Source organism: Pseudopodoces humilis, chromosome 1, assembly GCF_049639895.1.
Source record: "Pseudopodoces humilis isolate 2021_Gansu_Grassland_sample_001 chromosome 1, ASM4963989v1, whole genome shotgun sequence".
Classification (NCBI taxonomy): Eukaryota; Metazoa; Chordata; class Aves; order Passeriformes; family Paridae; genus Pseudopodoces; species Pseudopodoces humilis.
Window position 1 is genome coordinate 36,142,545 of NC_142200.1, and position 14,424 is coordinate 36,156,968.

Below are 14,424 nucleotides of genomic sequence, written 5' to 3' on the forward strand. Positions count from 1 at the left end.
ACATGCACTAAAGAAAGGACAGAAAAGTAAAGAGGAGCTGTTCCAGCTCTGAAACAGGAAGAGAAAGCCAAGAAAGTTTAAGGTGACTTGCCTTCTCCACAACCCTGGAGGTACAGGACCCAATCTACCCTATAACTGATATCCACATGGGGAAGCAACTTGGAAACAGCTGACCCTCTGATACTATGCAAAGGCATTCAGCAGACCAATTTACCAGTGTCATTCGTTTGCACCTTTCAACTTAATGATACCTTACAGGGAAGAAAAATTCAAATTAAAAATTGAAGCTATATTAATATATCTTTGAAAATGGTAAAGGAACAAGATTAAGACCAATAGCAGGCCACTAATCTTGGCCTATTTCTGATTTTGTACCTTTTAAATCACTGTACTACCTTGTTCAAATTCCAACATAAATAGGATTTTTCTATGAGGGTGTTGGTGCTCTTGCTGCATCAAAAGCCATATATTACAAGTCCTAGAACCGAGAATCTTCACTCCCAATATAGACCTCCTTACCAGATTATATTAACACAGATGACAAAAATAACATTACATTGAAAAATACATCTGTAGAAAGTGAAATAGAAAAGCAGAGGAACTTCTCTCCTACACTTTTTGGAAGGGTTCAAGAGGCTTGCAAGGTAAGTAGAATGTGTTTTACAACTTTCTAGCAGAGATACTGTATATTGCAAGGTAACTAAGTCCTCTTCCTTCTGCTACTTCTGCCTTCCTGGTGACTACCAGCAGGCAGACTCACATATACATAGCAAGCATCAGTCAAGAACAGGCAGCAGGCGGGAACTGCTCCCAACCACCTAGCTGCATCTTTAAATTTCTCTCTGCCCTCCATTATATCTGTCTGCCTGTCTCTGTGAATGCCTGTTTCCCTGGGAGGAAGGAGGGGACCCAAACAAACCCTGAAGCAATCCCAAATTTCCTTTGGGGGTGGGGTGGAATCTATTCTCTGGAGATCAAACCTTCAGTGAATCATTTTCCACTGCTCTGACATGTCAAATACTCCAGTGATTCACCAGTTATGGAGCTCTGATTCACCTGCAATAAACAGGGCTGATTGCTTCTCAGAAGCACTGGGGTTTGCATAATTCTCTAAAGGCTCCACTTCTTCCATGCAGCTTCTCACCTCCCTGCCACACACCAAAGCCACAGCAGCAGCCAGTGACAAGGAGCAAATCCAGACTACTGGTTTTAGATGAAGGGGCCAAGAGGGAAGACAGTCTTGGAAAAATGAACAGCACAAGGAGAAGTTAGGAGGGCCCATGATCTGCCCTTGTTCCTGTTTAAGCATGAAAATAGAAAGGACAGAAAAGAAGGGACAGGAGGAGTTTGGTATTTATTTGTGGCTCTCATTGGGTTCATCTCCCTGCCAGCACAGGACACAGTTTCTCCAAGAGGGAGCACCAGAAATAGAACTGACATTACATCTAATGAGCTTTTTGGTGGCATATTCATTAAGCTTGTAGAAAGGGTAAAGAAAGGCAGGAAGCTAAGTCTTGGAAAGGCTCCAACTGCACCCCTTTGACTCATTAAAGGAGGGAGTAAAATGAACCATGCCCCAGGACAATCATAAAAGGATAAGCAGGAAAGCAGGAAAGGGTCAATTCATTAAGGACTGTGGGACCCCAGAGATGCCTGGCTGGGCAGTGTGGGGATAGGCCCTTGGGGTGGCTGGGGCATGCTGGAGCCCAGCACCAGGGATGTCCACTTGCCCTTGGCATGCTGGAGGAGCCACTGCTGCTTTGCTCTGGCTAAGTCCAAAAAGGCAGCAGTGCAGGGATCTCAGAAAGCCCTTGCTCCCCACATTTGCCATGAGTTCCTCATCCAGCACCATCAACAGCTTTCCTGCCTCCATCTCTGGCTTGGACTTGCCTTCCTGCCTGCCAAGGGGAGGGGGAAGGGGGAAAAAGTCACGCAGACCCTCCCGAGCCATGCAGGGGCAGGGGGAGGGAGGAGGAGGCAAACTCAATTGAACAGCTTTGCGGGGGGCCCCAGATTTTCTCAAGCCAGTCACGCCAGCTGCAGCCCAGCCATGATGAGAAAGGAGAGGAGACAGTGCGGCAACGGCTCCTACGACCCCGAGGGAGGAGGAGGAGGAGGCGGCCCAGGCTGCTAAACTGACACCAGGCAAAAGTTGGCCACGTTTTCCCCCAGCCACGGAGGAATAGCGCAGGCAAGTCAGATGTGACCGTGCTACAGGAGCCAGGAGAAAATAAAAACAAGTGACAGCTGACTCTTGAGGACTTTTGTAGGGGGTGAAGGGGGGAGAGAGGGCGAGGAGGGAGGGAGAGACCTACAGATACTGGGGGAAGGGCAGAGCGCAGCCCAAGAGCCTTCTGCAGCAGCAGATGGAGAGGGAAGCTACCGCTGATTCCTGCAGAGTCAGGGAAGGAGAGAGACAGCATTGCACCGAGGTGATCACATGAATAGGGAATGAAGGCACAGAACAAAGAAGGGGTTTTGGGGAGAGGGAGCAGGAATTCTTCACAGGACCCCCAGAGCTGGGGCATCCCAGCGCAGTGCCCTGGGGTGCTGCGGTGGGGGCGAAGCTGCAGGGGAGTTTGGACACAGCCAGCTGAGGCTGCTGGAGGACACAGTCAGTGCAAGCAGAGGAGCGACAGAGGAGACGTTTGTGCAATTACTGCAGGGTGAAGCTCACTAATACCCGACAGAAGAGCTAATTCCTCAGATCAGGACACAAGCACATGGTGGAAAGTCTCAATTCCCTTGCTCTGGACTCCTCTAACCTGCTGTAGGATGAAGCCGCGGAGGCTGTGAATAAATGCTGCCTGTCTTTTTGCTGGTCCTGAGGTCCCCGATGTGCCGGTGATGATTGTTATGACAGTCATTCCCGATGTGATTGGCACCTCCTGGTTAGATCAAGGTCACTGTTAGAACACATCTTTTCATTAAAATGGCCGGGAGCCTGTCAATGACCACAGGCCATGGCTAATTAAGGGAGGACCCAACGCCCCCACAGGAGTCAGTAATCAGGGCTGATGCTGAGCCACCCACCCTAAGGGAGCCGGCAAAGCGATCCTGCCCCCAGCGCCCTTGGACGCAGGGAGGACATAACCACCCCCGGCATGCCGGGCCACCCACCATCCTCACTGCTGCCACATCAGAGCAGCAGCATCACTTCCTGTCACACAGCTCACAGGAGCATCCTGGGCACTTGCACATGGCCCTTGTGTCCACCTGAGGGGAAGGATGGATGACAACAGACTCCTTACACTGCAATCAGGTGCACATTTGAGGGACAAAGACCCATAAGCAAGCTTTAGATTTGAAGAAAATGCTCTTACAGAAATGTCTAATTATGACCACAGTGTAATAATAACTAATTCCTGGGACAGTATGATTTTGTTTCTGTGCAGACCTTAGCAAACATGATAAGGTATCCTTAGGAAGGGACATGATGAGAATGGGTTCACACTTCTAGGATAGATTTTCAGCTCGAACTCCAATACAGGTGGGATGCAACACACTGACCAAAGAATTTTTTGGTGTCAAATACTATGGTGAAGCCATACACTGCCAGACTCAACACATAATTTGGATAGTACCTCCCTTGGTCTTAGTTTGGCTAAAGAGTTTATCAAAAAAAGTCAGTTTCTTCTCCAATTAAATACACACACACACACACACATATATATATTTTTCTTGAAAATTGAGGGAAACAGTTTTATTCCAAAGGCTGCTGTGTCTCTCAGTTCTGTGTCACAGCACTTCTGTCCAGATTCTTTTCTAGGGCTCTCTTACTTGTTTTCCTACCACTGAACAATAGTAGAAGAGTTCCTCATCATGGAAAAATGGGCCTCTGGGCTGCCTCCAGACTGCCACAAATATATTCCATTTACTTTAGTTATCAAGACAGTGTTCCAAGCCATACTGCTTTGTGTTCTCTTGCTGCCAAATTCCTCCCAGTTCAACACCATTTGTACCTTACAGACAGGTTGTGTTAATCTCAAGAGAGTTATGTGAGCCTCTTGCAATGTAGTTCCGCACAAGTTTGTTTGCTGATGTGCTTTCCCCTATTTTGGCAAAATATCTCCACTTTGTGTCCAGCTCAGAATGAAAAGACATTTTGTAATTATTGCAGCATCCAGATGTGCCTTCCTTGTTTTGTGTCTGTGGAGGCCCTGCCCAGCTTCCATCTAGAGATGAAAGAGAACCAGGAATTGGAATTTGGCAACAAATAGGTTATAGAATAGGACAAGGGGGAGTGGCTTTAAACTGACAGAGGGCAGGTTTAGATTAGATATCAGAAAAAAAATTCTTCACTCTAAGGATGGTGAAACACTGGACCAGGGTGTTTAGAGACATTGTGGATGCCCCATTCCTGGAAGTGTTCAAGGCCAGGCTGGATGGGGCCTTGAGCAACCTGGTCTAGTGGAAGGTTCTTGTCAGGTGCATTCAAACTAGGTGATATTTAAAGTACTTTCCAACCCAAACCATTCTGTGATTCTACATGAAGCCTGTTCTAGGTGGTTCTATGGCATCACTCGTTTCCGGCCCACTGAATATGGGAAAGAAGTTTGACTTCCTAAACACCATCTGATATACCTTAAACAGGTTCCTGGTAGAGAAGGAGAGGGAAGTTCAATCCCCTCCCCCTGCCCCCAGTAAACAAATGCTTTTTTCTTTTCTTTTCCCTTCAGTTTCTTCCAGCTACTGTGGTTTACAACTTACATATTAGGCCCTGCACTTGAAGATAGTTTTGTAGAATATCCAGTCCAGTTGGGGCCTGGCCTTGTTGCTTGGCACAAGGTTAATAATGACAATAGTGATATTTAATTTTGATTTTGATTGTGGGTGAATGGCAAAAGACACAGCAGGGACTTACTCCTTTGCTCAGGAGATGTGCTTTCCAATGCAACTTTTTAAAAGTGTGTTTTAAAGATTTATTTTTTTTAAAATTGCTTTGAGAAGAAGGTAAGCCATGTGTAATTCATTTGGAATCTCACTCTGATCTGCAACTGCCTAATCCAGGCCAGGACTTCAAGAAACCCATTACAGTGACACTAAGCACCTACTGTGAGAGTCAGTCTGGGAGCTAGACAGCTAGGAAAAACTACAGCTTTGGTCTGTGTCCAGCAGCCTAAATAAAAAGTTTCCTTTCCATGCTTTGCATTCATCACAAAAAAGCACTAGCTATCTCTTTTATACAGTAAATATGCTCTGCCACAGAAACATATCACATTAAAGTCACGCTGGTTAAAGCTCAAGTGCAGGATGTTAAAAATGAGGTGTTGTAATTATGTTATCGCAAATGAATTTCTCCTTTTTAATGGCACATGGTATTAATGCAGAAATGTCAATCCCAAGCATACAACGAGTGTTTGTTGCTTTCTCTTCTCCTTCATAAAGAATCACAGAGCTGGCTTTAGAAAAACAGAGTTGGCTTTAGAAAAAATTATTTTGGTATAAATGTATATGTTCATGTATATAAGTATGTGTATAGAATTGTGATTGGTTATTTACTTTTCATTGTCTATTTGCATTTTGCTGATGTTTTATGTTATTTTCACAAAGGTGTAGATGCTAAAACTGAGATTTTTCTGTTATTCACAAGACACCCAAGGCTTGGGCTTAAGTAAAGTATCAAATGTTACAAATTCATGATGAGGTACAAGACCAGCCAACATTAGTAACATTTTACAAGATAAATTATATATACTAAGCCAGCAAAGAAAGAAATACCTTGAAAACACAACTCACCTGAAATGCCTCTGTTGTTACCATTACTAGGAATTGAACAGCTGCACCTTCTGACTTCAGTATTAACAGTGCTTTTCTAATAGTTTGCTATGCAGTCAATCTTTGTGATGCTGTTTAAAAAAGAGAGAAAGAGAAAAAATCGAGCACTGAAGTTCAGCAGTCTCAGAGGGGAATACAGTGGGGAGCAGCAAATTTTGAGCAGTGCTAATTCCCATGCTGCTAATTGGACAGAGGCCATTTCCTGCATGCTAAAGTCAAACAGGACAGGAGCATATGGGCTTTCAGAGAGAGAGTTGGGTCTTTGCAATGGAAAAGAAAACACATACTAAAAAACCACCCTAGAAGCCCCACAGAATATTGGTGATTGCAGAGAAATTACAGACAAATTACAGACTTAAAAGCTATATGCACAGATGCTGCTTCTATTGCTTCTGGGAGAACTGTGCCTTTGAAAAGATGGTACTTGTTCCTTGGGGATATGTCATTTTCAGTGCCCAGTATTCTCCCTTGGCCCTACTGTTAAAGGGAATAGGGTTTGATTTGTTTTCTTTATTAATTTTTAATTATTTTTCACTTTATCTGCATTTCTTATAGGTTTCAATGCCAGGATGAGAGCTTCATTGGTAAGCTTTCCTGAGAGAGGCCAGTGTAGTTCTCGCAAGCTGGAGGGTTGCAAGCTCTGTAATGCTGCAGAGGAGACAGACCTGCCCTACAAGGCTGAAAGTCTTAGGACTCCACATCAGTCAGCCACAGTCCTTTATTCAGCTGTGTCATATTCAGCAAAACATTTATCATCAATGATAACCGTATTAGGACAAGTATCAAACATTACCTGCTCTTCTTTAAACACGTTAAATCCAAGCACAAAAGACTTGAAAATTTGTTTTAGGACAGGCATAAGGAGGTAACACTTCAGGGATGTGACAGCGCTGGGATCCTAGGGGTGAGAGGGATGCTCTAGGGGGAGATGCTGACTGGCTCACTTCCCTATATCTTCCTGCAATGAAACTGGTGTAGGGCAGGGTCAAAAACAGGGCACTAAGAGAGCATCATTCTGATCCATTGTGGCAAGGATGGTGATGGTCCAAAAGACTTGATTTTCTTCTATTAGCTGCTAATCAAAGATGCCTCTTTTACTTTGTTTGACAGTTTATTCTGCCTACAGCAGTCTCTCCTACACAACACCCTCCCAAAAACAGATGCACAGAAGGTGTTGTGCAGGGACTGAGCGTGGAAAATTTCAGCTGCCAGAGTGGGTGGTTTAAAAAGTCAGTGGCCACGGAACAGAGGGATACAATGGTTCTCATGATGGAGCCAGTCACAACGGGCAGCACAAGCAGCAGAATCCCTATTACAGGAGTGAACCTGCTGCATCTCCATCCAGCTTCTGCCTGCAGCCACAGCTGCCGGCTGACCGCCTGGTTTAGCTGCTGCTGGGACTCCCTCAGTGGCTGTCACACCTGCTCTGCCCTCCCTTGGAAAGCTGCCAGAGGAGAGAGCAGACAAAGGACGAGCAGCACAGCTGGAGCTGCTGGAAGCTGCACGCTACCCGGGTTGGTTTAGCGCTCGCCCAACACCCCTCTTCCGTAGGAAGCCTCTTTCCTGCCGCTGAGTTCGGCTCTTCAAGCTCCCTCGTGCTTATCCCTCGCCGTCGTTTTTAAGGCATTACTGCGGAATTCCTTTGTGTTTTTCAGTATTATTATCGCTGTTTCTCACTGGTTTAGCCGCTGCAGACGATACATCTTCATTGCTGGCGGGGTCCACAAAGCCTATTTAGGTGGCCCGCCTTGGTGCCCGCACTTGTTTTAATGGCCCGGGACATCAGGGGCCTCCTGGAGCACATGGGCACCAGAGCAGCAGAGAAGGGGTTAATAAAGGATTTAATACCAAGAGGCCACACAGCAAAGCCCAAGTTAGGGCCAGCTGCACCCCTCCCCCCAGCCTCCATCCTGCTGCAGGAGCCCTGGCAGGGATGCAGCACTCAAGTGCTTCTTTCCCCACTTCCCTCCTGCCCCACTTGTGTGATGTAAAGCAATCCTTTTGTTTCTTCTTTAAGACATTAGCCTCAGGGGCCATTACAGGGAAAAAAGGTAGCTGGGGCTCTTTTATCTTACGGAATCCATTAGGAGAAGGGTCTTTTCCTTCCTGCATGCCCAGGGAGTAGCTCCTGCTTTTGCACTGATCCAGGGACATGTCGTTGCTCCATGGCCATCTCCTCCCTGTTCCAGGGACATCACATCACTGCTCCAAGGACATCTCCTCACTGCACCATGGCCTCCTCCTTGCAGCTCATGGCCAGCTTTTCATCCCAATCCAAAAATGGGTCAAACAGTGTCACTATGTAGAAAGCATGAGTCTGCTGTTCAGAGCCCTCTAAAAGGAAAGGAGAAGGAGGATGTGCTTTTAAATACACCCCAGTGTAACAGATTGGCTTTCTCTTTGCTGACATTTTGGGTGACTGAGGGGTATTTAGTGCTCTGGCACGTCTTTGTGGCTGCAGAAAGCAGAAACTCATTCTTGCCCTGTTTATTCTTGCACCAAAAGCAGCAGGCCCTGTGCATTTGCAAGATTCCAGGACCTGAGGCTTTAAATAAACCCCTGATATTATGATACTCTTAATAAACTTGAAACCACTGAAATAATAATAAAGAAATGAATTTTTTTTTAAAAAAAAAAGACAGGGAAACTAACTGGGGGGGCAGGGAGGGGAGGTTCTTTTGGTTCTTTTTGACCATAGCCTTTGCACTTCCCCAAATCAGGAATCACAGAACAAACATTTGTGCTCTACAGTGCATGCCACCAGGACCCACAAGGACCTACCTTAGACTAATATAAATTGCCTGAGTTCCAGGAAGGCATTAACAACAGATAGGAGTCTGCTCCAACCTCACCGGAGACCAAGCAGCCCAAATCCAAACCAAACCCGCCAGCCCAACTGGGTGTATTTACCCAGGCTCGGTGTTAACTGCTAACACCATTCTGTGGCGTTACCACAGATAGGAGCTGGCTTGCACAGCAGTGATTCAGAAGACAAGCAGGGTGAGGACACTGAAATAATCCTAGCTAAATACAGTGTTCAGCACAAAAGATGCAGATTAGGGTAGAAAAGGTGCCAGCTTGCCTCACTCCTGTTTAAGTTGTGAGATATTGGATGCATTTGAAAGCTCTTACTCAGCACCTGCCTGTATCCATGCAAGGGGAAGCACCTCTGGAAGCCTTCCCCATAGGCACAGTTGTGATGGGAACCACTGAATAGTTAAAAATAGAGAGGATAAATGAGAGCAGCTGCCAGGCCCATGGTGGGAGCATGCGTGTGAGCAGAAGTACTGGTGAGCCCTCAGCCAGAACTGGTGTGAGCAGGAGCTTTACCATGTCTCCTTGTCAAAGTCATTGGGGAGAGAAATGCCAGTGGGCTGACAGAAGGAGATCACCTCCCTGGGCCTTGTCCTGTCCTGTCCTGCACTGCCCTGCTTTATGGTGGCTTTAGGAGGGAGGTGGAGGGTGAGGGAAGGAAGGAAGTACAGGCTTCCCTCTCCATTTGGTTGCTTTAGAAAATATGGGGTCATGGGGAAAGACATAGGGGGATTCACACTTTGCTCTTCAAAAATCAATGGTGGTACATGCCTTGAACCCACATGCTCAGGCTCCAAAATATTTCAAGTCCACCCAATAGGCCCAGAGAATAAAAAATAAATGTAGGAAGATCCCTGCCAGGGAGCACACATGGGAAGGCCAGTGTCTCTGCTGCTGCCCATTCTGACAGGTCTCCCTCTGCTGTCTCGTAAACATCCTCCCCACTCGCCATATGTCACACTTACCCTCCCTGGACTCACCAACACAATCATGCTCAGCACAGCCAAGGGACAACATCACTTTCCCATCAGTTCAGCACTGTTGTCGGTGGCTGGGGAGATGAGTGACCCTCAGCTAGTTCTCTCACAGCCAGCAGAGAGTGGGAACAGGGTTGAGTCCAGTTGCTCGAGGCAAGACAAGTGGAAACACAAAGGTAGCAGGAATAGCACTGCTGTGAAAAATATTTAAACACGTATGATATTGTAGAAGCGGCCTCCTTGGCTATGATGATCCTACTTTAGCACAGGCTAGTGCCACAAAAACAAGCAAAGATTGTGGCTAGTGGCACAAAAACTAGTGTCTGCTGGCGGGACAGGACATGGGCACTGACCAAAGCAGCCCCTCTGGCAGGGCTCAGGCACCAGGATTCACAGCTCAGGTCTGGCGTCCCACTCTGCAAACTCGTCAGCAGTAAACACCAATTTAAGCAAATTTACACAGGGAGAGGGTTCTACAGCAGGTGTATATTTTGTATTAGGGTTTTGTGCCAAGGAATAAGATGCAGGAAAGGGGAGGCAGGTGCCCCCACACACCCCACCTGCAGGAACAGCCTGGTGGGAAGCGAGCATGCAGGCTGCAGGACAGACCCTGAGCATGTCCAGTGATGCCTGTGAAGATGTGTTTAAAGCTGCCTGATTTCCAAGTCTGGACATACTCCTGGGGATTTCCTTCAAGAAAGGAAAATGACTAGCAAGCCCACAGCTGCCCATTAAAATGACATCCTGACTGCACACTTCTCAGAGCTGTGATGCTAGCTCCTGAGCGCATCAGGGTGCCATGGCTGAGCATGACTCCACCACTGCCATGAAACAGGTGTCTGCTGGAATGGCAGAAACTCACCGACCAGCCACGGAGCTACATCTGGTCCTGGAGGTAGCGTAGGTGTCTTGCTCATCCTAGGTTGATGTTCCCAGCAGGGCTGGTGAGTAAACAGAGGTTTATTGCCTCCAGTCAGGGAGGATGGCTGCTCAGGCCTGCCTGGCATTGTGCTCAGCCATGTAGGTATGTGCTCCTCGAACCATGCAAGTCAAGCTGATAAGAGCCAGGGAGGACTGCAAGGGATTTTGAAGAGAGTTAATACAAATAAAACAGGTAGCCTTTAGGAGAATTGCAAACAAAGCTTGTCTTTCTCTACCTGGAGAGTTACTGCTGACACTGAGAAACTGTCCTAACAGAGAGCTCCCATAAGACAGTGGAGGGATGTGATGGAAATCCCGCCATTTGAGATGTGATTGACTGGACAAAACATTGAAAATATGACGGCTCCGAAGCTGCCAGAAAAATCCATCAGAGCTGATCTCATCTATGACAAGTGTATTATGTACTTATGGATGGATCTATACAATACCCCACATCTGACCCGGGGTCATGGGCATAAAACAGTGGGAGTCACTATAAACACACTTATAATTATTTGGGAAATTCTTCTCTTCCTTTCATTCATTAAAGAATACTATTTTGTTTCTCTTTCCACTACTTTACTCACAAAGAATTTGAACCTCAGCAGATTAGGGTTTGCAGAACTTTGTGGGGTTTGGAAAAGATTTTAAAATTCAAGCCGCTTACTGGAGAAGTCTGCTCTGCCAAGATGTGAAGAAAATGTACTCCTTATCCTTGGGAATTGCTTCTATATCTCATTTGTGTGCAAACAATAAACAACACTAAGGGTGATATTTCTGACATCCTTGGAGCCTCGTGAGCAGGATTTATGCCGAGTGCCTGTTACACATTGCTGTCACAGTCCTGTTGCTTCATGTGCAATTATATTCAATCTTGGGAAGGTGCACCTGGCATTTTTGCCAAACACAGCTCTGTGCAGAGGCCATATGAAGATGATGCTGTGTGAAGAGATAGAGAACTTTTTCCAGCTTCTCCCTGCCCCAGCTGTAAGCATTTCCTGGGGCAGAGGCCAGATATACTGGGAAAAAGAGCTCAGGCAGTCCAGTTAGCCTAGCCCATGGGCTGGCACACCTTGGCAAATAGAAAATAACTAACACCCAGAATTTGTTTAACCCAGCATGTTTTTACCTGTTTGGGTGTCAGCTCTGCAGTCTGACCTTGGGTGCTCCCAACCCTCATAAGAACATCATGCTCTTTCTGCAGTGGTGCCCTCAGGTGCAAGTGCCCAGGGCTGAGGTGGCCTGCGAGAGGCAGGTGGGCTTTCCTGGGCCCTTCCTTGGCCACTTCACCCTTGCACTCACACAGGCAGGAAGGCTGCTGCCAGTCCAATCTCCAGGCACTGCAGCAGCTGGGGCTGGACTGCCTTGACCCAGACTTCATGTCATTCATTTCTCCTCCACTGGGAAATGGCTCTCTGAGGCCTTCGACATCTGCTGCGGCTTGCCCAGGCTGCAATGCTGATTATTGGAGCTGGCATGGGTTCAAGAAAGGACTACAATATTTTACTGTGCCAGTGCTGGTTTTCTGAAACCTGCCCCAGAGGCTAGGAAGACGGGTGGATAGGAAAGAGGTAGGTGGACATGGTTCTCCATATCTCTGCAGTGTGGGGGGGCCTCCCATTCCCAAGGGTGTTGTTGCAGCTGAAGCACCAGTCTCCAATGGGGAGGGCATTTCGCTTGCACTCTGCAAGTGGCTGTGTGGGGGGAACAACACATCGCTATGAAAGGGGGAGAGGATGTTTTCCTTGGCTTGGCTGGGGAAGGCTGGAGGCAGGATTGGGAAGAAATCCTCCTGACAGACAGAAAAGTAGGCAAGGGAGGGAGACAGGAAAACCAGGAAAGTTCAAACAGGAGGGCAACATCAACAAGCAGTACAACAGAGGTCACCTGTTGGAAAAACTCCAGGAAAGTTCCCACTTATTCAGGGAGTCAAGAATGTGTTGAGTCAAAGTCTATTAGGAAATGAATCTGGTGGGCTGAGTGGGAGGTGCCTGCCTCCATCTTGCCCCCAGAAATACTTTGGATAGTGTCTCACAGCTCCTGCCCTGAAAGACCAAGAAACGCATTGCAAATTGCTGTATGATCCCCAGGACAGCAGTGCCCTCAGCCAGGAGTGATTTGTCAGCAGGCAGACAGGGAATGGTGGTAACAGGAACCACAGACTCCTCCCTAATTCAAGAGGAGAGAATTTTCCCAGCAGGATCTTGACAAGCCCAGCAAAGGACCCAACAGCACACCACTGAGGCCCTGTCAGTCCACAGTCTCCCATCCCACAGTCACACACCTTGGAGACAGAGCCCTCATCGTTTGTGGGTGTTTTCTCAGCCCTGACCAGGTAAAACCTGAGGGACACGTGAGATGGACCTGTAAAGTCCATTGCTGGGAGGAAAATGGCTGCATCCATGAGATGGAGGAGGAGGGCTGGGGCTATAACAACTCACCCCATGAACACCACTGCAAACATCACACCAGAGGATCAAGGTCTCCATTAGATGGTATCCTAAGTTTCTATAGCTGAGTTATAAAACTGTGTGCTGGGACAAAAGTCGGCAGCACGGGAGCAAAGTTGTGACATCGTTTTTCCTCTGCAGATTTGCCTCAGCCATGTCTTAGCCTGCACCCTGCTCAAGAACTAAGCTGTAGTGATTATATTTGGAAAACCTACATGTGCAAGGAGAAGCAGAGAAGAATCCAGTGCAGGATCGGCATTACTGAGCTGTCTTGTGCCTCTGGGATTGCTCCGTGCTGAAAGAAGACAATAAATAACAGTGACTGATGGCGGTAGCAGCATGCCCTGTGCAGAGGGCTCCGTGGAGGATGCCAGCAGGATCTGCAGGCACAGGGTCCTGCAGGCAGGATGGTGGCTTGGGGTGCCCAGGTGGTGCCCAGCCCCACACTCTGTGGGCAGGCACTACCGCCTCCCACAGAAGCAAATTAATGCCTCCCCTCCCTCCCTGCTTCCCACCCGCTCCTCGCACCACCTCAGTGGCCACCGGGGAGGGAGCCCGGGGGGCGCCTGGTGGCGCAGGGACACAGGTGCCTGTCACCTGCTCCCGGCGCCAGCTGGCGTAGAGGAGGATGGGGCCAGCAGCCTGGTCTCCCTCATCCCCTTTTCCTGCCTAGCTGGGGGAGGGTCTGGACCCTGCAGGAGGGGAAGTAGTTTTCTTAAAACCACAGCTATTTGCAAGGCATATCAGGTGGAGTATTTGAAATTGCTTGAAATCCTTTTTTGAAAGAAGGAAAGAAAGCAGAGCTGCAGTGTTCCATGTGGTAAGCAACAGGACAGCAGCCCCAGGTTCAGCAAACTGCACTGGCAGGACAAGGAGCAACCTGCCAAGGCCACATGGTGACACCACCGCAGCGGTTTGCAACCTCTGACATCCCCTGGGCTGCAGGGTCCCCACCGCCCCCAAAGCTGCGTCACTTCAGACAGTGCCCAGGGACAGGGGCAAGCAGGGCTTCCTGTCCCTGTAATCCGTGGTGCGCTTGGAAACCAACACCTCACTGGCACCTCCCCTGGCCTCCTGCTTCTCCCTGCCCAACTTCAGCTCCTTTCCCTTGAAATCGAGTTAAGGGAGGCCTGGGCTTTTCCTTTTGCACAGATGAGGTGGGGGGTGCTGCGGGGGAGGGGTTGCTATAATTGGATCACTCACTGTGTGACTAATCACAGTGCCGGTAACCACAGTGACTGCGGTTTTAACCTTACTTGGTCATTCCCAAGCCACCGGATGACCCAGCCATCTGCAGCAGAGCAGGCAGCCGTGCCATGGGGCCGGGGCACGCACCCCACACCCTCGCTGCGTCTGTGCGGGGCGGGGGCGGTGGGACATCCGCACGGGTCATTTTGCCAGCTCTGTCCTGGACTGGTGTGAGTAGGTTGGGAGCGTGGCCACAGAGCAGACAGGACCAGGAGCTTGCGGTGGCGATGGGCTTC